At 38.1% G+C, this 23,094-nt stretch overlaps 1 protein-coding gene across 1 annotated transcript in view; it reads left to right on the forward strand.

The window, feature by feature from the left end:
* Positions 1-3,992: 3,992 nt before the first annotated feature.
* Positions 3,993-23,094, forward strand: part of ZFAND6 (zinc finger AN1-type containing 6) — a 75,868-nt gene continuing 56,766 nt past the window's right edge. The window contains 1 exon segment of the mRNA XM_089906684.1: positions 3,993-4,121. The gene's annotated coding sequence lies outside the window, so the exon portion shown is untranslated.

The raw sequence follows: 23,094 nt of genomic DNA on the forward strand, positions 1-23,094 counted from the left end.
CCACAGGAGGCAAGAATGTGTTTGGGGGAAGAAAATGAACCTTGGATATATTGAATGCCTCTGAGAAGAGACACTGGATACCGTTGTCTGGAGCACAGAAAAGAGGAAGGACGGAGATAATAATGCAAATTATCATTTATTGAGCATCTATTAGGTAGGTACCTGTGCTGTAAATGTATTGTTTATGTATACACTGCCAATGAGAAGTGTTATATTAATTTAAACACGTCAATGAGGGGGCCCTTTAGCTCTCTTACTTCCTGCTGTATCCTGGTTGTTACCAACACAGGCTGGCAGAAAGTCAGCATGCAATGTTCGCTTGATGAGTACAAATGTAGTATCTTTTAACCCACATAACAACCGTTTGAGGTAGGTTTTTGTCCCATTTTACATGATTTGCTTAAGACCACAAAGCTAATTAGTAGCAGCGGTCTGTCTGAATTCCAAATCACTATGCAATACTGTCATCTCTCAGTACAGACTTGGAACTAAAGGGAGCAAAAGAGGCCATGTAAACCTAGTTTCTGCAAATTCATAACAAATATACGTGAATACTCCACTGTGTTAGGTGCCAAGGTTAATATAATGATAAACTGGGCAAGAATCTGAATGAAAAGAAATTTAAGATAAAATCCCTAGGAACTTGCTCATATCCTTGCCAGTTCACAAAGTTCTTTCACACATATTATTGCATTAACCGCCCCCCATCAAATCCCTAATAAGTAAAATACTATTGCCACTCCCATCAGGCTTTTACCCTCCACCTAAACTATATTCTCCAAGGTGATTTCCATGTTGCTAAATGTAAGTCACTTCTCAGTCCTCTTCACACTTGAACTAGCAGCAGCTTTTGATACTTGCCCCTTAACCCACTTTTTCACTTGGCTTCTAGGACACCAAACTCTTTCTGTTTTCCTCCAACTTCCCGTTTCCTCCTTCTTGGCCTCCCCTGTGAATTCCTACGCTTCTCCGTGAACTCTCAATGTCAGAACCCCCAGGGCTCAGTCCTTGGTCTGCCTTGTACTCACTTCCTGCTCAGTCTCAAGGCTTTAAGTACTATTTATATGATGATGACTCCCAAACCGCTATCTTCCCCTCACCTGAGCCCCAGCTCCAGCGATATACAACCAACTGCCCACCTGACATCTCCACTCGGACGTGTAAACATAATCTCGAATGCAACGTGTGCCAGAAGAATCTCCTGATCTCCATCCTGTTCCCTCTTTCAGTTGCACAAGCCCAAAACCTGAATGTTACCTTTGACTCTTCACTGTCCCCGGCTACGTCCCATCTATCAGGAAATTCTGTTGGCTCTACTGGTCCAAGTCACCGCTCTCTCTCACGTGGATGCAGACAGTATCCTCCTAAAAGATCCTGCTTCTACCCTGTTTGCGCTGTTAGTCCACTCTCAACCTGACAGGAAGAATGATCCTTTAAAATCTAAGTCAGATCATGTTACTTTTCTGCTCAAAACCATGCACTGGCTCTACAGTAAAAGCCAATGGCCCCCCCCAGGCCCTACGTGAGCAGGTCCTCCCTACCTCCCTAACTTCCTCTCCTATTCTCCCCAGCTCACCTGGCTCTAGGAACACCAATTTCCTGGCCGTTCCTGCCTTGGGGCCCATGTTCTAACAGTTCTCTCAGTCTGGAATGCTCTTCTCCCAGGTATTCAGGACTACACCCTCATCTCTTACAATTCTATTCAAACCTCACTTTCTCAATGAAGCCTACCCTGACTGCTCTGTTTAACACTGCAACCCACCCTCCCACATCCTCTACCCTGCTCTACTTTTTCTTCAGTCTATACCACTTACCATCTTCTAACTTACAACATACATACTTAAGTTTTTCGTGTCTCCCCCATTAGAATGAAAAATCTATAAAGGCAGTGATCTTTGTTTTGTTTGCTGATGTTTCCCAGACTCAAAAAATTGAGACCCAGAGAGGCTGAGTATTGCTCAATGTCTCTGAGTAACACGTTTGATCAGGGATCTGAACCCTGGCCAAAAGCCTAAGTTCCTTTCATATAGTTCTTCTACCCAGTGACAAGAGGGCAGTGAACAGCTGAAAGTACCCCAGGTGGCCCAGGCTGCAAAATTATTCCTAGTACCAGAAGAATCCACCAAACTTTTATAATTCACCATTTCCTCTCCTTATAGTTCTTGTTCTATAATGGCTTCCCATTTCCCACCAAGTAAAGTCAACTACTCAATTTGGCTTCGAAGATCTGTAAAATAATTAACCCTAACACTATCTCTAGTCTCCATTATAACCTGATCTCCAGTCCCCATTATCAGGGATGATGTCCTTGGGCAAAATCCTCTTTTGCTGCATTAGTCCATTGTTTGTATGTATGTTTTTAAAATTAAACTTGAACGCATTTTAAAACCACATTTTGAATACCTTTAGGTCCTGGGCAAGACCCTCCAGTTTACTACTGTCCCCCTTCTTTGGCTTACACTAGGTGTAACTTCACAGAACGCTCCTTACCTTGCTCCTGAAGCATCTGTTTGACACCGCATAACATTTCACATTCTGTTCTTCAAGCCCCCACACTGCATCTTCCAGCCTCTTTAGGAGAGCAGGAAAATGCTTCTTTTGGTTCCCAGCAGGCTGGGCCGTATGCACTCTTCAGTGCCAAAAACCAATGCCACCTTCTCCTTGAAAACTTCTTTCTGGCCCCTATCTCTCCTCTATAATTAACTGCTTCTTATCCCAAAGCCGTATTTCAAAACACCTTACCTTTACAGTCAGTCACCTCAAAATCTCTCTCCCCCCAAAGTCACCCGACTAGGCTGAGGATAGTGAGATACTTCAAGCTTAAAATTTAAAGGGGCACCAAAAAGCTCAGTAATCAAGATAAATATTTTAATTACCATATATTTTTAAAATTAAATTCATTCACTTTTTTTGGCGGGGCATGTGGGATCTTAGTTCCCCAACCAGGGATCGAACCCTCGCCCCCTGCATTGGAAGCGTGGAATCTTCACCATTGGACCGCCAGGGAAGTCCCTAATACTATATTTTCTTAAACATCAAAATTAGTTCCAAAAAAAAAGATTCATGAACAAAACATCAAATATAAAATTAAAGAGGATCCTCAGGACTCGGTCCGCCTCCTATCTGCCGGCCCCATCCGAACCCCTCTTTCACGGTAGGACTGAATATCCTCGAACTCCGATCTTGTACTTCTTGAACTGCACGTGAGCCCGAAAGCCGAGAAACTGCGGGGGAGCCATTCTCATCACCCCACGCCCCAGCGTAGTAGCGCGGCCTGCTCCACTCAGCCGGGAAGCGGACACGCGCTTTTGGAAACGCTGGGAGCTGGGTGCCTGTGGGGGCGTGTGTGTCAGTGCATATATATGTGTGTGTGTGTGTGTGTGGCACACGTGTGCACGCGCGCTTCTCTTCTTCCTTCTCTTTCCAAGCCATGGCTCAGGGCGGGGCAGAGTACTGCCTTCGAGTACGCACCCGGACCCTGGACTTTGCGCTTGCAAAGATGGAGTGGGGGCACGAGGTTGCACGTGGGGAGAGCTCGGAATTCCTCTTGCACAACTGGCAGGTGGAGCGCAACTCTTTCTGGCGCCTCAACCCGGGACAGGAACATGGGACACCCTTCGAGGTAGCAGAAGGACCTGAACCTACTGCCCCCGACCCAACACATCCCCGCAAAACCCCTCGAAACGTCCTCCCGCCGCCAGGAAGAGGAACCCAGGGAGAGCGGAGGAAAGGACAGTGGAGGCGGAGAGGGCGGAGGAGCGTCTCCCCTCGCTCCGCCCCTCCTCTTCTCTGGGCCCTAGCCAATCGCTGCGCGCTCCGAGCCCTGGCCCCGCCCCTCACCACCGGCTCCGGCCTGCGGCTCCGCCCCGGCCGGTGATAATTAGGCTGCGGGCGGGGGGTGCTGCGTCAGCGCTAGGAGCCGGCCAATCCCGGAGCTCTGCACGGCGGCCGCGTCACAGGCCGAACAACCAAACAGAAAAGTTTAATAAACAGCAGGCGGAGGGGCTGGTGGCGGCGGCCGGGCCGGGGCGAGCGGGGTTTCGGTGGCCTCACCTGTCCCCATTCACCGGCGGCGACCGGCGGCGGCGGGCAGCGCGTCAGGCGGAGAGAGCCGCCGCCAGGTGAGGACCGCGGCCCACAGGGCCCTGGCGGCCCGGCGCCACCCCTCCCCCTCTCACTCCCTTCCCCCACTCAGTTGAGGCTGAGGCGAGGCCCTCCCCCGGCTCTTCCCGGCCCGGGGGAGCCGGAAGCTGAGGGCGGCCGGCGGGCGCAGCAGGTGGTGGGCTGGCCGCTGGCTCGCGGGCCCGGGCCGGGCGTTTGCTGAGGGGCGAGGGGATTCCCGGCCCCGGGGGCAGGGGCCGGGGCGCAGCGGGCCCCCTCGGGCGCGCGCCCGGCGCTCGCGGTCCGGGGCTTACCGCCGGGGGCGGGGGCTGGCGCGCAGAGGTCGTATTCCTACTCCCTGCGGGCCGCGGGGGCCGCTGCGCTCGCCGCTCGCACCCGGTGCCAAGCAGTTGGCGGGTGAGGGGTCGGAGGGACCCCGGGCGCGTCCCTGTCACCAGCCCCGGTCAAGTTCCCCGCCCCGCGGCTCCGAGCCTGAGTCCTTTTTGGAATGTTTTTCACCTGCCGTGTTTTCAAAAGCCGGCGAGGGGGAAAGTCTAGCAAGTCGGACTAGAAAAGGGGATTGGGGTCGGTCTCTTTTTCCTCTGCTTCTGTTTGGTGGACTCAGGATTTCTGAATTTTCCTCTCAAATAGTATTTTCAAGTTGCCGTCTAGCTACGTAAACAAGTACAGCAGAATATCGTGTTTGAAATAATTTTAACTTTACGTTGAAAGCTTGTGCTAAACCACACGATTAAGGTGCTCTGATGATGTACCTTCATAGCTAGAAGGTCGTTCAACATTGTGAAGAAGTTAAGGGCTTAGGGTTACACACAGACCATTTATGTTTAAAGTTGTTTGGCGGTAAAAACTGGTTAGTTTTTAATGGTTTAATGCTCCGAGAAAGAGATTTAAAGTCCTCTTGCAGATCAAATTCGGAATGTGACTTTTTAATGTAAAATCCCGTACACTTTTAAGGTTAGTTATGTAATATTTATATTGCCAATTTTAGGACACTTGCCAAGTTTCCCGTAGTCTAGGGCTTCAGGGGAAAATGTTCTCTTTCTGCAAAATTCCCAAACAGGTTGTCTTTTAACTTTTTTCTTTAACGTTTTAAAACACATTTAATGAGACAGGGATCGCAGAGGTGTACAGGAGGAGTATTTAGGGGTTGTTGGATTATTATCTCGATTGTAGTGATAATTTCCTGTGAAATTATCACGACAGATCACATTTTACACTTTAAAGTATGTGCAGTTTATTGTATGCCACTTATACCTCCATAAAGCCCTTTTTTAAGAAGCCAAGTATTCAAAGTATATTTGATACCACAAAAGTATGAATACACACAGTGCGGTATAAAGAGATAAAATATAATAAAACTCCTGATTTGCACCCCCAAACCAATAACTGGAACATTACCAAAACTTGCATATGTTTATGAGTTTCTTACCTGTCGTATACCTCTGCCACTTCTTACTGAGGTAATCATTTCAGTGTAGTGGATTTTGTTTACCATTCTGTTTCATTTTTTAGAAAGTTTCATCACATAACGTTTGTGTGCTCAGTGTGTTTAGTTTGCTTTTGAGCTTTATAAAAGTAGTATGCGGCTGTAGTTCAGTCCTTTCATTGCTGTACAATATTGTGTTAATCTTCCATAACTCATGGGCCTTCAGATTATGTTTTTGATTTTGTTTTGCTGTCAACAGCTGTGCTTTATGAACATTGTTTCCTGGCTCCTGGTGCACAAGTGCCAGAGTTTCTTTAGAGTGAATGTAGATTTCATTGGGAAATTTTAGGTAGTCAGGAGTAAAAGAGATTGAAATACTAGAAATAAATGAAAAACTTTAGGATTCTCTTTTATGTTTTAATGGAAGATTCATATCGGTAGTGGTTGGTTCACAGTTTTTGAACATTTGCATGAGAACCCAGGATTCCTGTTAATCTGTATACAATGAATCTTTTCCTTGGAAATCCCGTGGTAAGAAGTCTGGCACTATTTGATACCTCCTTTTTCAGTGCAAAATGTAAACATAGTAGAAAAAAACACTTGATTGGGTATAAAATAAATCACTCTGTGTTCCTCCTTCCCCCTTTGTAGTCTCTGGCAAATTACTTAAAACTTCTCTTGTGCCTTAGTATACTTATGTAAAAGAAACCTGTCCTAAGTTTATCCTTTCAGTTATGCAGACTTTAGTTAAGGGGAGCACATATCGAATGGCAGAGCCTTTAAGGAAAAGGATTAGGACCAAAGTGTTATTCTCTGGAATTACATTGAGTGTGTCCTTGGGAACACTTTTGGAGAAAGGTGTGTGGTGAGTATTTACCAGGATATGTTAATCACACATTTAAGTACTTTTTATTTCCGTTGCCTCAGATTTGGGAGTGCTTTTATTTATCATGCAAACAGCAATGCAAAGACAAATTAGGGAGCAGTATTAACTTCCTGAAAACGGTGTGTAAGTAATATGAGGTTATGTATATCTTTGAATAAGCTGTTTTTTATTTAAAGGCATGAGAGATGGGGTGTGTGTGTGTTTTAAACAGTGTATGCAGCCTGCAGACACATGTCAGGATGCTTTGTTTTGATAGGGCTATTTTATCGTGTTAAAAAAAACAACCCACTTTTGTATTTGATTATAAGGGCATTTTTTTTTCAAACTTTCAGAAAAGTTACAAAGAATAAATAATCATTAACATTTTGGCAGGTATACCCCCAGTCTTTCTGTTTTTGTGTATTCTTCATATCCTAAACAACTAAATGTTGAATTGTAAACAGTACTAGACTGCTTCTATCTTCAAAACTTATCCCAAATATGATCAGTCTCAACATCTTTGTTGTACAAAAGATGGTGGTAGTAGTCACCTAACTGGTACCTTTTCTTCAATCTCTCCCCTACCATCTACTTGCTTTTCCTGTGCAGAACAATCATTTAAATGTATAAATTAGATTATGTTATTCCCAGACTCAAAACCCTCCACAACTTTTCAGTACACAAAATAAATTCAAACTTTTTTATACCCTAGACCAGCAATGTCCAATGGAAATATAGTAGGAGTTACAAATGCGAGCCACATAAGAAATTTAAAATTTTCTGATAGCCGCATTTACCAAAAAAAGGGAGAGAAACAGGTGAAATATTTTTTAACCGAAACATATTATGATTCAGCAAGTAATCAGTATAAGAAATTATTAATGGGGTATTTTACTTACCTTTTTTCAGACTGTCTTCGCAATTTGTTGTGTATTTTCCACTTCAAGTACTTTTTAGGCTGGCCTTGCTTGTGGCTACAGATTGGACGGTGCTGCTCGAGACTATCAGGCCTGCCAGCTTCATACACTTATATCCTGCCACTCTCCCCTGACTCATGTACCCCCAGTAATACTGGTCTTTTTGGGGGTTCATGAGCATGCCAAGCTTAGTTTTCTTAAAATTGTTGTTCCTTCTGCCTGGAACACTCAGTCGTGTTTTGTTCAAAAGCCACTCCTTTTGAGATGCCTTCTCAGACCACTTTCCCTGACAACTGTTACCCTTCTTCGTTTCCTTTTACAACCTAACATCTGAAATGATTTATTTGGTTATTGTCTGTATCCCCTGCTTGAATGTAAACTGTTGGGGGCCACAGGATTCCCTCATGTTTATCATTAGGTCCCCATATATTAAAAATATAATTTTTGAAAGGTGCATACCATTTCATCTTATGAAATACTGTAATTTAACTAGTCACCTGTTGAGTATAACGTGTTACTTCATCCCATTTTCACTATTATAATGTGGTAAAGAACATCTTAAGAGCTAAATCTTACTATGTATTTCTCATTCCTTTAGGATTCAGCCTGTCTTAAAATTGCTTAAAGGATATGAACATTTTTTGTCTTTTCATAAATACTGACAAAAATCTTGTCTTAAAAGTTTGACTAACATTATAGTATAAAGTTGACCAAACCTGTGTAAAGTTTGACTGAAAATATGAGAGAATACACATTTCCTCCATATCTTTACCAAGAAATAGTATTTTCTTTCCTTCTTTTCCTTTCCATAAGATTTATTATTTATTTCTTAGATTAATTAATTATGATAATGAGTAGAGATATAGAGGTTGGACATCTAGTTTGTCTTTGGCTCATTTGGGGTGGTGTTTTATGTTTGCGATACCCTTTTTAGCCTTTTATATATTTAGGATAGCCACCCTTTGACACATACTACGAACATTTTCCCTGGCTCTTCATTAGCCTTTCATTTGTTTATGATATATATTTTTTAATAATGTAGAAGAGTTTTTACCTTTTAAGAAGTTTAGGTTAATACTTTCTTTTTATATTTAGCTTCTACTTTCATATTTAATGGATTCTCCTACCCAGATAACTGTTTTCTTCTAGTTCTTTTGTGGTTTCATTTTTCACATCTATCTCTTTTCTGTTCATCCAGGATTTATTTTGACATAACATGTGAAGTGAAATAATTGTCCTTATTTTTCCTTAATAGTCAATCAGTTATTTCAGCCCCATTAAAGAAAACTTTTTCTTTTGTCTTCAAATAAAGCTACTTTTGTCATATACTAAATACATATATGTTTGGTTCTTTTTACCTTTTATTCTTTTTAGCTTTTATTCAATATAAATCAGTGCACATGGTTTTAGTAACTGGGAGTAATAATGTGTTTTTATTTTGTTATTGTTAAGTCTTACCATCCCCCTTTTCCCCCCAAATTTTTGGTTGTTGCTTTGTTAGTCCTCGAGTTTTTTAGTTGATTCTTTAGGGTCGTTTTAGTTGATTCTTCAGGTTTTTGGTTTTGAATTTTTAAATTAAAAAAATATTGTGTTATTTCTACACTTAATGTTTTATGTTGTATAATGAAAAAAATTTTAATGCCATTAAGTTTTCCTTTGAGCCTAGTTTTAGCTCTGTTCCTTAAAATTTGACAAGTAATATTTTTATTAAAATCCCTGCAGTTGCAGTTTTCATTCTTTAAACCATTGCTCCATGCTAGTTGGACATTGTGCTAAGTGCCGAGGATACAAGGATGAAAATGACACAGGGTCTTTGCTCTCATGGAGTTTACAGTCTGTTGGAAAAGCTAGGCTATTAACAAACCAATGAGCAAACAGTTTTCAGATTTTGACAAGTGCTGGGAAGGAAAGAAATAGGGTGTGCTATAGAGATTAGAAGGTGCTAGTTGGATGTCCTGAGAATATAATGTTTAAAGTTAGTGGTGATACTGAAGTGTGTTTGAGGAGTTTTCTTAGCTTCCCCAGTCTGTCAGAACATTAAAAAAATGACACACTGAACTTTTTCTGTAAAAGTTTTTTGTAAAAATTGCCTTGCAGACAGCTTCAAACCCCACCCTACCCCCTCCACCCCGTATCTTCCAGTTGGATTACTGCCTTAACGCTTGTCCTGTATAGAAAATTTGGAACTGTGATTCTGAGTTCTAAGATCAGGAAAGTGCTGGGGAAAGTTTCCCAAGTAAAGGGAACTGCTAGGACAAAGGGGACAAAAGTACCTGGCTTGATTTAGGATTTGACCGAGATTGGAATGACTGGAGTTTACTGAGTGAAGAGAGTGGGACAGACTTTACTGCAAGACTTATTTCCAAGTGGTAAGGCTGCTTCCACTTCGCCGCCACCTTCCTATCCTATTTATATTCCATGATCCAAATCAGTCGCCTGCAAATAACGTTGTTTTGCTCCTTGATACTTTCCTTCATTATATCTACTGTATTTTCACTTTTTTCCCATTCAGGATCTTTGCATATGCTGTCCCCGTTTGCTTAATTGTGATTTTCTTGATGAATTAATCCTTAATGTTGGCAAAAGAGGTTAAGTTCTTCTGTTGGCTATACTTAATCTTTTCACATTGGACACATTTGCTTTGTTTTAGCATCTTTTTCTTCTAAAGCTGTGCTTTCCAATCTGGTAGTTACTAGCCATTTGTGGCTATTTATTATTAACTAAAATTAAATAATATAAAAAATTCATATCCTCAGGCTTACTAGTCACGTTTCAGGTGCTCAGTAACCACATGTGACTAGTGGCTATTATAATGGACAGCAGAGATAAAGAGTCTTTTACAACAATGAAAATTTATCTTAATTTATAAATAATCATGTGGCTGATAGCGACGGTATTTTATTTAAGTTTAAGTAGCCACATCTGGCTATTGAAATATGGCAAGTCTGAATTGAGATGTGCTGTAAGTATGAAATAAGAACTTGATTTCTAGCACAAAAAAGGGAAAAGAGCTCAATTTTTAAATTATTGATTACATATTGAAATAATTCATTACTTTTAAAAATGCTTTTACATGTTTTGCATTAAATAAAATATTACATTCAATTTAACTTTATTGAAATGTTTTAGCGTGGCCACTAGAAAATGGAAAATAGTATGTGGCTTGCATTGTTTTTTTGCTGGACAGCACTGGTCTAACTCAAGACTGTAAGTTTCTACAATGGAGAGACAGTTCACCATGGCATCCACAGCAGCTAGTGGTGCCCAGCATATAGTAGGTGTTCAAAAAGTTTGATGGATGAATAAACTTTTCAATAGGTAGAGAATGCTCCCTATTCAACTTGTGCTTTTTAAAATTTTTGGTTTTCTTCATGACTAAAATTAAATATGTTTTCCTGTGACTTGAGAAAAGAAGCTTTTCTTTTGATAGCTATATAAAAATTATCCTTATGAAATAATTGCTATGCATCATTCGTCTTTTGGGTTTTCTGGGTTTTTCTGGGTTTTTTTCCCTGGCTTAGGCTGCTAAAGAAAGGGGACTTTAAAGTCTGCCAATCTGTTTCCTTTCATTTTTCTATATCTATTGTGTGTTATTTGGCACATGAAAATTTATGACTATTAAATCTAAATAATTGAGGATTATGAATGCTTTTTCCTTTACTTACACTTCGGTCTCAATATTATGATCTCTGTTCCTTTTTAATTTACTTTATTGGTAACCTTGTTTATTCCTTTAGATTTAAAGCAATTTACTGTCTTATAAAAGACATCTATCAGCTTGGTTTATGCTTTCTAATCTGTTTATTTTCTTAATGTTTCCTTTGTGTTTAGTATTTTGCTGAATGGGCCATCACCACCCTCCCTCTCTCCCCGATTCTCACCTTGTATTCTTTTCCCTTAACGAGTTAGAAGGTAGCCATCAGGAGTTGCAAACTCAAATACATACCTCACTTCTGTAGACACCATGTATTTGTCAGGGAAATATTTCTTAATTTTTTTCTTCCTCCGTTAGTTGGTGTTTTTCAGACTTTATCCTTAGTGACCCTAGTCATGTTTTTGCTAATGTCAGGGTGGTCCTTTCACCTACTACTGCCTTAACTACCTGTATTTATATTTTATATTATATATAAAATATATTTTATATTATACCTGTAATTTATATTTATATAGCACCCAGGGATACTGCTGCCAAGGATTAATTTCTGTTGTAGGGAGAATAGTTTGAGCTATTCTCAGTGCTTAAAAATTCTGTGAAAGTTTTCGCCCTGCTCTGTTTGTACCAAAAGTTGTTCCTAATAGTCTAGGTATTGATTCTTTATATAGGGTCTTTTTAATCAAAAGTGAAATGAGACCAAGTTGTTCAGTGGCTTGTGCTCTTCTAAATTGTTTTCAGTTGATAGGTTTGGGAAAACCTCTGAACTCCCACAAAGAATATACAATACGTCCTTTGAATACTTGATGTTCAAAAAGTGATATTGTCACATATCACTTGAAGCCTTGAAGCTTTTGCAGCCTCCCTGTTCCTATGAAGCAATGTTGTTTTCAAATAATCTCAGTTGTGGTAATGCTTTCTTTTCGTTTATTTTTGCTGTTGTTTTCTTCTACTATGGATTTAGGAGAGGAATAAAATACCCTTAATTTTAACCTGTAAGCCACCTAAAATGATATTTATCAACTTGAAGTTCTTTCAAGTAGGTCCTGGAGATCTTTGAACAATCTGGAATAGCTAAGTCTATATTTCTCTTTTCTGTTGGTTATAGATTAAGAGTGGTTTTGGTGTTAAATTAGTGTATGTTCTATGCGTTTGTTTTACACAGATAATTAACTTCGATGTGAAAATTTGGCGTTAGAACAAAGGTTCATTTGGCTCCCATAACTGTCTACTAATTTTATGCTTGGCACATTTTAAGATTAAAATATTTGCCATCTTTTTTTCTATAACCCTGTAAAATTTTGGCCATCTAAAACTTGTTTTATGATTAACTCAAGTTCTATGCTGTAACTCAAATTATGTATTTTTTCTATTGTTTGTTCCTGTACCTCTTCTGCTTCCAGTGTCCTTTTGCAAGTGTTCACACAGTGGGAAGAAAACCTGAACTTGACTCGTGAAGTACTGGGCATTCACAGCCATGAATCCTTGCAAAGGATTTTGGGACTAGACCTCTGTGAATTGGCTCTTTCAATTTGTCCACTTAAAAGGCATAATAGATTATGCAGCTGTTTGGGCTTCTGCAGGGTATTACTCCATATTCATGTCTAGTTGCAATTATGTGAATTTTCAGTTTCTTACAAAGGCTTCTCTTTGTATTCAAAACAAGTTTGTTGGCTTTATGTTGTTCTAATATATGAATTTTCTTTGAGGAAAAATGCTTGAAAGGTTTTTAACTTAGAAAACTAAATTCAAATTTAAAATTATATAAACTTACTGAATATGTTTTAAGAAGGAGCTATGCTAATTTGCTTTAATTTTGAATCTGTTTTTATAAATCAATTTTTGGTAACGCTTAATATTATTTAAATGTCATTCAATCAGATAATGATTAATGTCAGAGTAGTAGTTAATGGGTCAAGCTCCTAAAAACACACAGTTCTAATTAAAATAAACATAATAAAATACAGCAAATTTAGTAATGTACGAAGTGACTGTAGGTCTTTTTTGTTGAAAAATCAGAATCTCTGTAGTAAAAATAACATTTAACTTAACTTACTGTTTTAAGAGGCGTATGTATACCCTTCAGCTGTACCTTAGGGTTTCCATGCCACGTTAAAGTAATCCTTAAGTAGCGTACAAAATAGTGTCCACCCATCTCTTAAAAAAATAATAATGATTTTTTTAAAAAACAGCTTAAACCATTCCAAACTTTATACCTGAACATGTTCATTAGAACAAGTTGCCTTCTCCTTTTATAGATATCCATTTGCAGTGGATAAGCATTATCCTTGCAAAAACGCGCAACGTCAGACCTGTAAATGTGGTAATATAGAAATAATGTTTCTGCCTCATTTTTCTTCAGTTTCAAATAGAATTATCAGTCTGATGTCACTGAAAATTTCATTCTGTTCTTGTGATACTGAGAACATAAGTATCAGTGAATTTGATAGCTTAGAAATGAAATTTTTGCATTCAGTGTTCTAGTGCTATGTATTTTCACTTAAGATGTGGTTTTATGTTTAAGTCTTAGAGAAAAGACTGTTTTGTTCTTATTAGCAAAATTTTGCAATGGATTTTCTGTTGCCGTTTTAAATTTTTCGTACAAAATGTGAACTGTATTGAAAAAGGAGTCTTTATAAAGCATAACTTCACCTTCAGGCTCTAAAAAATATCAAATGATTTAGCTTAAAAGCATTGTATTTTAAACAGTTGGTTGCTGAACTGCAAATTAATGCTGCGTCTGTGAGATTTTCATTTCTGTTACTTGGTTTATTTATTTTTTACCTAGACAAAAGAGTAAGCAAATAGTATGTGATGGGAAAACTGAAACATTACCTACTGTTCCTTTAAGAAACCAGCTTATCCAGGGGGTTTTAGAGTGTTTACCTAACCTGCTAGCAAGGAAAAGTTCTTTAAAATAATGGATATTAGCCGTATCCAATCACAATTATCAGTTTCACTAACAGGGAGGAGATTTTACTCTTCAGCCACTAAAATTGGAGAAGGTGGAGCTTGGTATTCAGGTTTGGTTGCTTTGGAGTACAGCTTCAAGTGAAGTTAATCTGAGGTGAAGCAAACAGAAAATTGTGGAGGTTTTGTTGGTAGGATTTTTGTTCTAATCTTTTAATGATCCTTTATTTTACACTTTTGCTCCTTTATGCTTCTGTGTATGTTAGGTTTTGTCATTGTTGCTATTTTCTGATGCAAGCTGAACATTAAAATTAAGCAGGGAAGCAGAACAAAAGGGCTGTTTGGACAGGAAATAGGTGTTCAGAGAATCAAACTTGACTTTCTTTATCATTACTTTTAGTTCAGAATTTAAGTGTCATTAAAAAATACTTGAATAAAAATCATCTCCAGTAACAGGCTTTTCTCTTGGATTGGATGTTTGAGGAGTCATTTGTCAGTTTTTGTAAATGACATCTTGAGGAGGTCTATTTGATATGTCATTTTCCTTGAACTTAAGATGTTATTAAGTTGCTAAAAGACAGATATATGTGGTAGGGTTAAGTTGGTCCTTTTTAAAGAATTGAAATGCCAACTGTTTAATTTTTTTTTTATCCCCCAGCATACCTCCCCTTTTTTAAAACTTCAGTATACTTTAAATCTAGCAATATTGTTGGCATTTTTAATATGCTTATAATTTTAGTTTTGTTTTTTAAAAGATCATGGATTCATTTTATATAGAACAAGGTAAAAACTTTCTCCTTCCTTCAAACTTCATTTCTTTCAAAGGTGGACGTAAAGTAATTGACACCCTTTTGAAACAGGAAATGGATGGATTTCTATTTTTCAGAGGTATAGGTAGACTACCAAAACTTAAAAAAAAAAGTATCTATGAATCTATTGACATTGCTTACTTATGAAATAATTGTAGTATGTTTCAGTACCAGAAGTTTCCTTTAGAGACTCTTGTCTTTATATTGTTGCTCTTTGATCGCATAGAAATTAAGGTACAGAATAATTTGAATAATCAGTATACTTGTATTTGCTATGCTGCTTCTTCCAGATCATGCAAAAGTTTTTAAATTAGTGCTTTTCTGCTCTATCTATTGCATAAGCAATACTATAGTAATAATAAAATCAAGAAAAGTCACCCAGATATCCACAAGATCATTGTGAGGTGGTCTTATTTTTTTCCCCCTCTTCTATTCTGCACCTTACCATATTCTTATATTTTCCCTCTCATTGTAAATAAAGGCAGTTTTATGTTTTTTTGTTAAACTATTATCATATATTGTTAAAATTGTTTTCATTTCATTTGCTATATAATTCTCTTAGGTTAATGGGACCTTAATTTACCTAGTCTTTTACCTGTTTTACGTTTAGATTGTTCCTAATTTTTCACCATTTTAAACGGTATTGCGTTGAACAAACCTCTTTGTGTAAATTTTAGAATACTTTCCTCTTTATTTCTTTTGGAAAAATCCCCTGGAGTGGGCTTAGATCCTAGATCAAAGGATATAAACACTTCAGTAGCCAAATCGCCTTTCGAAAAGGTTATTCCAATTTATATTGCCACCAGAAGAATGTGCTTCAAAAATTTCTCTAATGGGTAGCCCCTTAAGTGTTCTCATTAAAGTGTGCCTCTGAAGCTCTCTGACTTGTTGATTAGTTTTTGCCTAAACTAATAGCCTATTTTAAATTCCATTTTCCAAGATGTAGATGGATCTGAATCCATTCTCTGGACATTAAGATCAGCTGAAGGAAATTGGGAGAATTTTTACCCACTTAAGTGAGTAATTATATCTTTGTTGGTTAATATTGTATGTATTGCTTCATTTAAGTAGAGAGCTTAATGTTTTACATTGGCATTGTCGTTCCCGCCAGCTTTCCTCAGTACATGTTCTTTGGTAAGCACATACCAGAAGAAGTACTTTCTTGTAAGAAAGTACATCAAACATTTTTTTGAGAGGGGGTGGTAGTATTTGACTTAACTCTGAACAGGTATGAATAGCACATTTCTGATTTTTTAAGTACAATATAGAAACAATTAGTATGTATAGATCAAGGTTTTAAAATGATATATTACACCTTTCCAGTATTTCACAGGCTTTCAATTGAAGGTAAAATGACTACACACACGTAGTGTGTTACTAGTCCTATGTTGTTTCCGTTTGTCTGTAAGAGCATTCTCCGTTTGACAATAACTTCTGCATTATGTATGTACTCTTGCCAGCTAGTCTGTTAAATAGAATAGGCTATAATTGTTCAGGATAGGAACTTGTTAACTAATGCACCAGAATAAACTTAAAAAGTTGTTTTAAAGCAAAATTCTGTAAGACGTTTAAAAATTCTAATTTTAATTTATAAATGGGAGCCAGTGTTAAGTCATGAGTTAAGCTCTAACTCACTGATGGAACCAGTAGTTGAGCATGTATGTATAATCTTGAATTAAATAGTCTAGCTCATTTTGCAATTTAAGTAATTTATTTTCTGTAAATTTTTGCTGATAAATTTAGTATCTAATTTTCAGAGCTAACGTTGGTATGTTGGTCACTGTGTTTGTTACAGGGGGAAGTGCTGTTTTTTTTTTTTTCTTTTAATGCCTATTTTGTTTTTCATGGCTTAAGAGTTTGATTTTTCCAGATACTTTGGTTTTCGTAACATTTGGAATGGAAGAGAAAAAACTTAAAACTCATCACTTTTCATTAATGAAATAATTGTTGCAAAATACATTTTCTCTGCATTTAAATTTGCTAGATGTGTCAGAATTTTATACAGATAATCTAAATACTTTATTCATGAGTAGAACAATTGTTTAAGTTTCACCTGAATATTTAAAATTTATGTTGGTGCTTAAATATTTATATCATATTTCTTTTGTTCTGAATTTGAGAAGATGCATTTAATTTTCTTCTTAAGAGATTCATCTTATTGCTGCCAGATAGAGATGAAGGTACTTGTAAATATAACGATTTTAGTGAAAGTCATTCAAATTTGGCTGTAGATTACATTTTGATGGGTACCCAACATAAAGGTTTACCTACTCCTCTAGTACTCTAGTAACATTAGAACCTTGAGAACAGATAATCTTTAATTGTTTCTCTACTGTACTGGTCTCTGGTTGCAGAACTAGGGAGTATCCTTTTTAGTACACTAGTTTCATTCGGAGTGTAGAAGCCAGTTCTCTAGAGGGAGAAGAATCTCTAAATGACCTAATATTGAGGCAAGATAACAATAGTGATAGCCCTATTTTATTCTTTTAGAATGGAGAAAAAAAGTGATCTAGAGGGGACATGATATTAAATGCATTCAAAGTCTCTATTGTTCATCTCCATTCAAGGGGAATACAGTGATTTTTCATTTTCTTAATGACATAAGGAAAAAGGTTAAGGGGCAGCAAGTTGGTAAAACTTGAAAGAGCCTAGAAACCGTGGCTTAGTAATTACAAGGTCTCTTTGTTCTGTGTAATAGGGGGACTTTACAGTTTTGCAGTGTTTTTCCTGTATGGCTTCTTTATAAAAGTAGGTAAATGTTTTAGGAGGGTTTTTTTGTTTTTGTTTTTAAATAACTTAGGAATGCTTATTTATTAACTGATGTGTATATTAACCTGTTTGGCTGAATCTGATTTTCTGCATTTGTATGTCATTAGGAAAAAAAAGAACTCAAAACATTATTGTGGCTAGTAATGTTATGGTAGAAGGGAACAGATCCATCTATCTCTCTATACCTTTTTTTTCCCCTCCCCAAATAAGCATCTTGGGTACTTCCCCTACTCCCATGTTTTTTTGTTTGTTTGTTTTGTTTTTTGGTCAGTACTAGATTTTTTAGCAAAATTTAGCACTAGTGACTACTCTTTACTTCTTGAAACTCCTCCCATAAGTTTAATGGTATGCCTGGGCTTCCTTCTGTTTGTGATCTCTGTCCTTGCAAATGTTTCCTCTTTACAACCATTAAGTATTGGAATTTTGTAGGATTCTGACCTTAACACTCTTCTCTCTATATACTTTTTGGGTAATCTCCAGTCCCATATCTTCAGTTAGCATCCTGTATATATTAACAATTCTGAGATTGGCATCATGAATAGTTTTTTTGTTTGCACTTGAGACCCCTGTTCACCCAGCTCATGAATGTTTCTTCCATACCTGTGTTAAACTCAACAAAGCTAAACTTATCTGCTTATTTTGTCCTCCCCAGCAGTATCCCTCAAGCCCTTTTTTCCCTCCTCTCACAATAAGTGGGTATTACTATCCATGCCAGAACCCAGGTGTCATTCTGATTCTTCCTTTTCTTCATCCCCAGTTAGCCACAACTTCCTACTGATTTTAAACCCATAGTACCGCTAGGATCCATCCTTCTTTTTCTTCACCATCTTAGCACACGTCATGCTGTGGTTTCTCAGATTACTAAAACAGCATCCTGACTGATCTTCACTTCCAGTTTTGGCTCTCTATAATACATTCTTCACTATGCATTCACATCTGTCTCTCTGCTTAAAATTCTTTAGTGATTTCTTATTGCCCTTTGAACTTTCTTAACTACCAGCTAATTCTGTGCTAAGCATTCTCTGAGGTTGTCACCAAACAATCTTAAGAGGGGAAGTATTGTTACCTTCATTTAACAAGTGAGATGATTTAATGAGAACCTACTGTATAGCACAGGGAACTCAGTGCTCTGTGGTGACCTAAATGTGAAGGAACTCTAAAAAAGAAGGGGGTATATGTATACGTATAGCTGATTCACTTTGCTGTTATATAGAAACTAACACAACATTGTAAAGTAACTGTACTCCAATAAAAATTAATTAAAAACACAAGTGAGATGATTTAGAAATGCTTGCTGATTTGTCCAGGGTTGCCTTAGCTGGTGAGTGGCTAGCATACTTTGAACTGAAGTTTGCCACATCAGAGTCCTTCCTCTTAACCACCCAGCCATGTGCCTTCCTTCCTAAGCTAACCCTTACTTACTTCTCCATCTTCTTTTTTCCCCCACACCATTCCGAACTATTTGCAGTCCCTCCTTCTAAGACACACTCAAAACTTGTTGCCTGAGGGACTTCCCTGGCCGTCCAGTGGTCAGGGCTCTGCGCTTCCACTGCAGGGGGACACAGGTTCCATCGCTGATCGGGAAACTAAGATCCCACACGCTGCTCGGTGCGACCTAAAAAACAAAAACTTGTTGCCTGAGCCTAAAGTTGCTTTAAGGAAAACAAACATTTTCAAAGAAGAATTTCTGACAATTTTTTGGAACACTTCAAAAAGATATGACATTTTAGCATCCCTAGAATGTAAGAAGATAAAAGAATGAGACATAGGAAAAATAAAAGTAGTTTTCCATATGGGGTTAGTTTTGAATTTCAAAGCTGTTGAATTCCTCACATTTAATAAAAGCTTGAGACCTAGTTGTGTAAGAGGAAGATTAGGGAAAGTGTGAAAGCACTTTATCTGAGCTATTTGAAATGCTAATGACCTCCTTAAATAGCTGTTAGCCAGGACGTTGTGTTCATTTTTTCATCCAGGTGTATAAAGAATCTACCTGTGAACACAGGTCATATGAGGTACTGAGTAACTTATAGGTAGGGAAGTAGGCTCCATATATTTGTTTATATATCAAGTATATCATCAAAAAAGTTAAATATTGCAGTGACTCTTGCCTAGAAGGAAAATTGAGATAAACTGAGAAATAGTTGACTTGGAATCATTTTCATTTCAGGTATTTTATTTCTTTCCTCTCTCTCTCTCCACCGTCTCCCTCCAACATATTTTAAGGCAAAAGGACCTCCCCTGGACCAAAAAACCCCAAGAACCTTTTAAATCTATAGCTTTTAAAGAAACTTGGTGTTAAAAGAAAAAGAGCAAGTAGATAGAGGTTTTGTAAATATAGGTAAATATTAGTCTCTTTGAAGGGTTTGATTTCTTAACTATAGTTGGGAATTAATGTAATTATAAATTTTTAATAAAAATCCATGGTTGCCCATTATAAAAACAGAAGTTTTTGTTTTTACCATTAAAGTATTTTAGAAGTGGAAAATGCCATACTACTCTCAAGTTTTAATTTGGTATATTTTACTATCCAGAGTAATCTTTTGCTTTTTTTTAAATAATAAAATCATCAACTAACAGCTCATTTAATAGATGTTAAATGTTATAATACATTCGTATAATAATAATAAAACAGAAGAAATTTGAAAATAATGTATTACTTAGCTTTGATAAATAAGAATACAGTTATGTCTCTTAAATGTTTAGATAATTACTTAAAATATATAATGTACCCCTTCTGAATGAGAACCAAATCTTGATAGCTATAGAACTTTATAAAATACATTCACTTTTAATAGGAAAAATAAGTCTTGGCAGATTAAAGTGGAAACCTACACTGAAAAGGTCTCATTAATTGCCTAAAATAATTGTTTCAGTAAGCCAGTTCTTAGTGAGCTGTATGCATAGAGGCTAGTTGGTTGTCAAACCCAGTTGACTAGTCAGGTGAGTTTACAAAGTGCTAAAAGACTGGTGCTTCTCTGAAGGATTCCTATCTTATAAGTCAGTATTGTATATTACTGAGTGCCAAATTGTGGTTTGTTAAAAATGATTGCTGTAGGAGACAGAGTCAAGATGGCATACTAGGAGGATGCAGAATTTGTGTCTCCTCACAACTAGGACACCTACCAGGCACTGGTGGGGGACCATGTGCACCTAAGGGGACGGGAGGAACCCCCAGTGACCGGCTTGCGGGATCTTGGTTCCCAGGCCGGAGGCCGGGCCCGAGCTCCTGTGGTGGGAGCTCCAAGTCCAAACAGCTGGACTAACAGAGAACCTCAGACCCCAGGGAATATCAGTCGGAGTGAGGCCTCCCAGAGGTCCTCATCTCAGCACCAAGACCCAGCTCTATCCAACTGTCTGCAAACTCCAGTGTTGGACATCTCAGGCCAAACAACCAGTGAGACAGGAATACAGCACCACCTATTTAAAAAAAAACAAAAAAAACAAAAGAAACAACAAAAAAAATTGTTACATACAGTGGAACAAGGTAAAAACCTGCAAGACCAAATAAATGAATAAATAGGCAACCTACCTGAAAAAGAATTCAGAGTAGTGATAGTAAAGATGATCCAAAATCTCAGAAACAGAATGGAGAAAGTACAAGAAACATTTAACAAGGATCTAGGAGAACTAAAGAGCAAACAAACAGTGATGAACAACACAGTTACTGAAATTAAAAATACTCTAGGGCTTCTCTGGTGGCGCAGTGGTTGAGAGTCCGCCTGCTGATGCAGGGGACACGGGTTCATGCCCTGGTCGGGGAAGATCCCACATGCCACGGAGCGGCTAGACCCGTGAGCCATGGCCGCTGAGCCTGCACATCCGGAGCCTGTGCTCTGCAATGGGAGAGGCCACAACAGTGACAGGCCGGCGTACCGCAAAAAAAAAAAAAAAAACTCTAGAAGGAATCAATAACAATAACTGAGGCAAAAGACCGGATAAGTGAGCTGGAAGATAAAATGATGGAAGTAACTGCCAGGGAGCAGAGTAAAGAAAAATGAGTGAAAAGAGTTGAGGACAGTCTCAGAGACGCCTGGGACTACATTAAATGCACCAACATTCAAATTATAGGGGTCCCAGAAGAAGAAGAGAAAAAGAGAGGGTCTGAGACAATATTTGAAGAGATTGTAGTCAAAAACTTCCCTAATATGGGAAAGGAAATAGTCAAGTCCAGGAAGCACAGAGAGTACCATACAGGATAAACACAAAGGGAAACACGCCGAGACACATATTAAAGTATCAAAGATTAAATACAAAGAAAAAATACTGAAAGCAGCAAGGGAAAAGGAACAAATAACATACAAGGGAATCCCCATAAGGTTAACAGCTGATTTTTCAGCAGAAACTCTGCAAGCCAGAAGGGAATGGCAGGACATATTTAAAGTGATGAAAGGGGAGAACCTACAACCAAGATTACTCTACCCAGCAAGGATCTCACTCCGATTCGACAGAGAAACCAAAGGCTTTACAGACAAGCAAAAGCTAAGAGAATTCAGCAACACCAAACCAGCTTTACAACAAATCCTAAAGGAACTTCTCTAAGTGGAAACACAAGAGAAGAAAAAGACCCACAAAAACAAACCCAAATCAGTTAACAAAACGGTAATAGGAGCATATGTATCAATAATCACCTTGAATGTAAATGTATTAAATGCTCCAACCAAAAGACACAGACTGGCTGAATGGATACAAAAACAAGACCCTTACATGCTGTCTACAAGAAACCCACTTCAGACCTAGGGACACATACAGACTGAAAGTGAGGGGATAGAAATTTCCATGCAAATGGAAATCACAAGAAAGCTGGAGTAGCAATACTCATATCACATATAATAGACTTTAAAATAAAGACTATTAAAACATATAAAGTAGGACAGTACATAATGATTAAGGGATCAGTCCAAGAAGAAAGCATAACAATTATAAATATTTCTGCCCCCAACACAGGAGCACCTCAATACATAAGGCAAATGCTAACAGCCATAAAAGGAGAAATTGACAGTAACACAATAATAGTAGGGGACTTTAACACCCCACTTAAACCAATGAACAGATCATCCAGACAGAATATAAATAAGGAAACACAAGCTTTAAATGACACAATACACCAGATAGACTTAATTGATGTTTTTAGGACATTCCACCCAAAAGCAGAAGAATACACTTTCTTCTCAAGTGTTCATGGAACATTGTCCAGGATAGAGACCCATATCTTGGGTCACAAATCAAGCCTTGGTAAATTTAAGAAAACTGAAATCATATCAAGTATCTTTTCCGACCACAATGCTACGAGACTAGATAATCAGTTACAAGAAAAGAACTATAAAAAATACAGACACATGGAGGCCAAACAATATACTACTAAATAACCAAGAGCTCACTGAAGAAATCAAAGAGGAAATCAAAAAATACCTAGAAACAAATACAATGAAAACACGACGACCCAAAACCTATGGGATGCAGCAAAAGCAGTTCTAAGAGGGACGTTCATAGCTATACAATTCTACCTCAAGAAACAAGAAACATCTCAAACAACCTAACTTTACACCTAAAGCAATTAGAGAAAGAAGAACAGAAAAATGACCCCAAACTTAGCGGAAGGAAAGAAATATAAAGATCAGATCAGA

Source organism: Delphinapterus leucas, chromosome 2, assembly GCF_059928025.1.
Source record: "Delphinapterus leucas isolate spDelLeu-1000000601 "Yukka" chromosome 2, BTC_Dleu_Yukka2, whole genome shotgun sequence".
NCBI classification, from domain to species: Eukaryota; Metazoa; Chordata; class Mammalia; order Artiodactyla; family Monodontidae; genus Delphinapterus; species Delphinapterus leucas.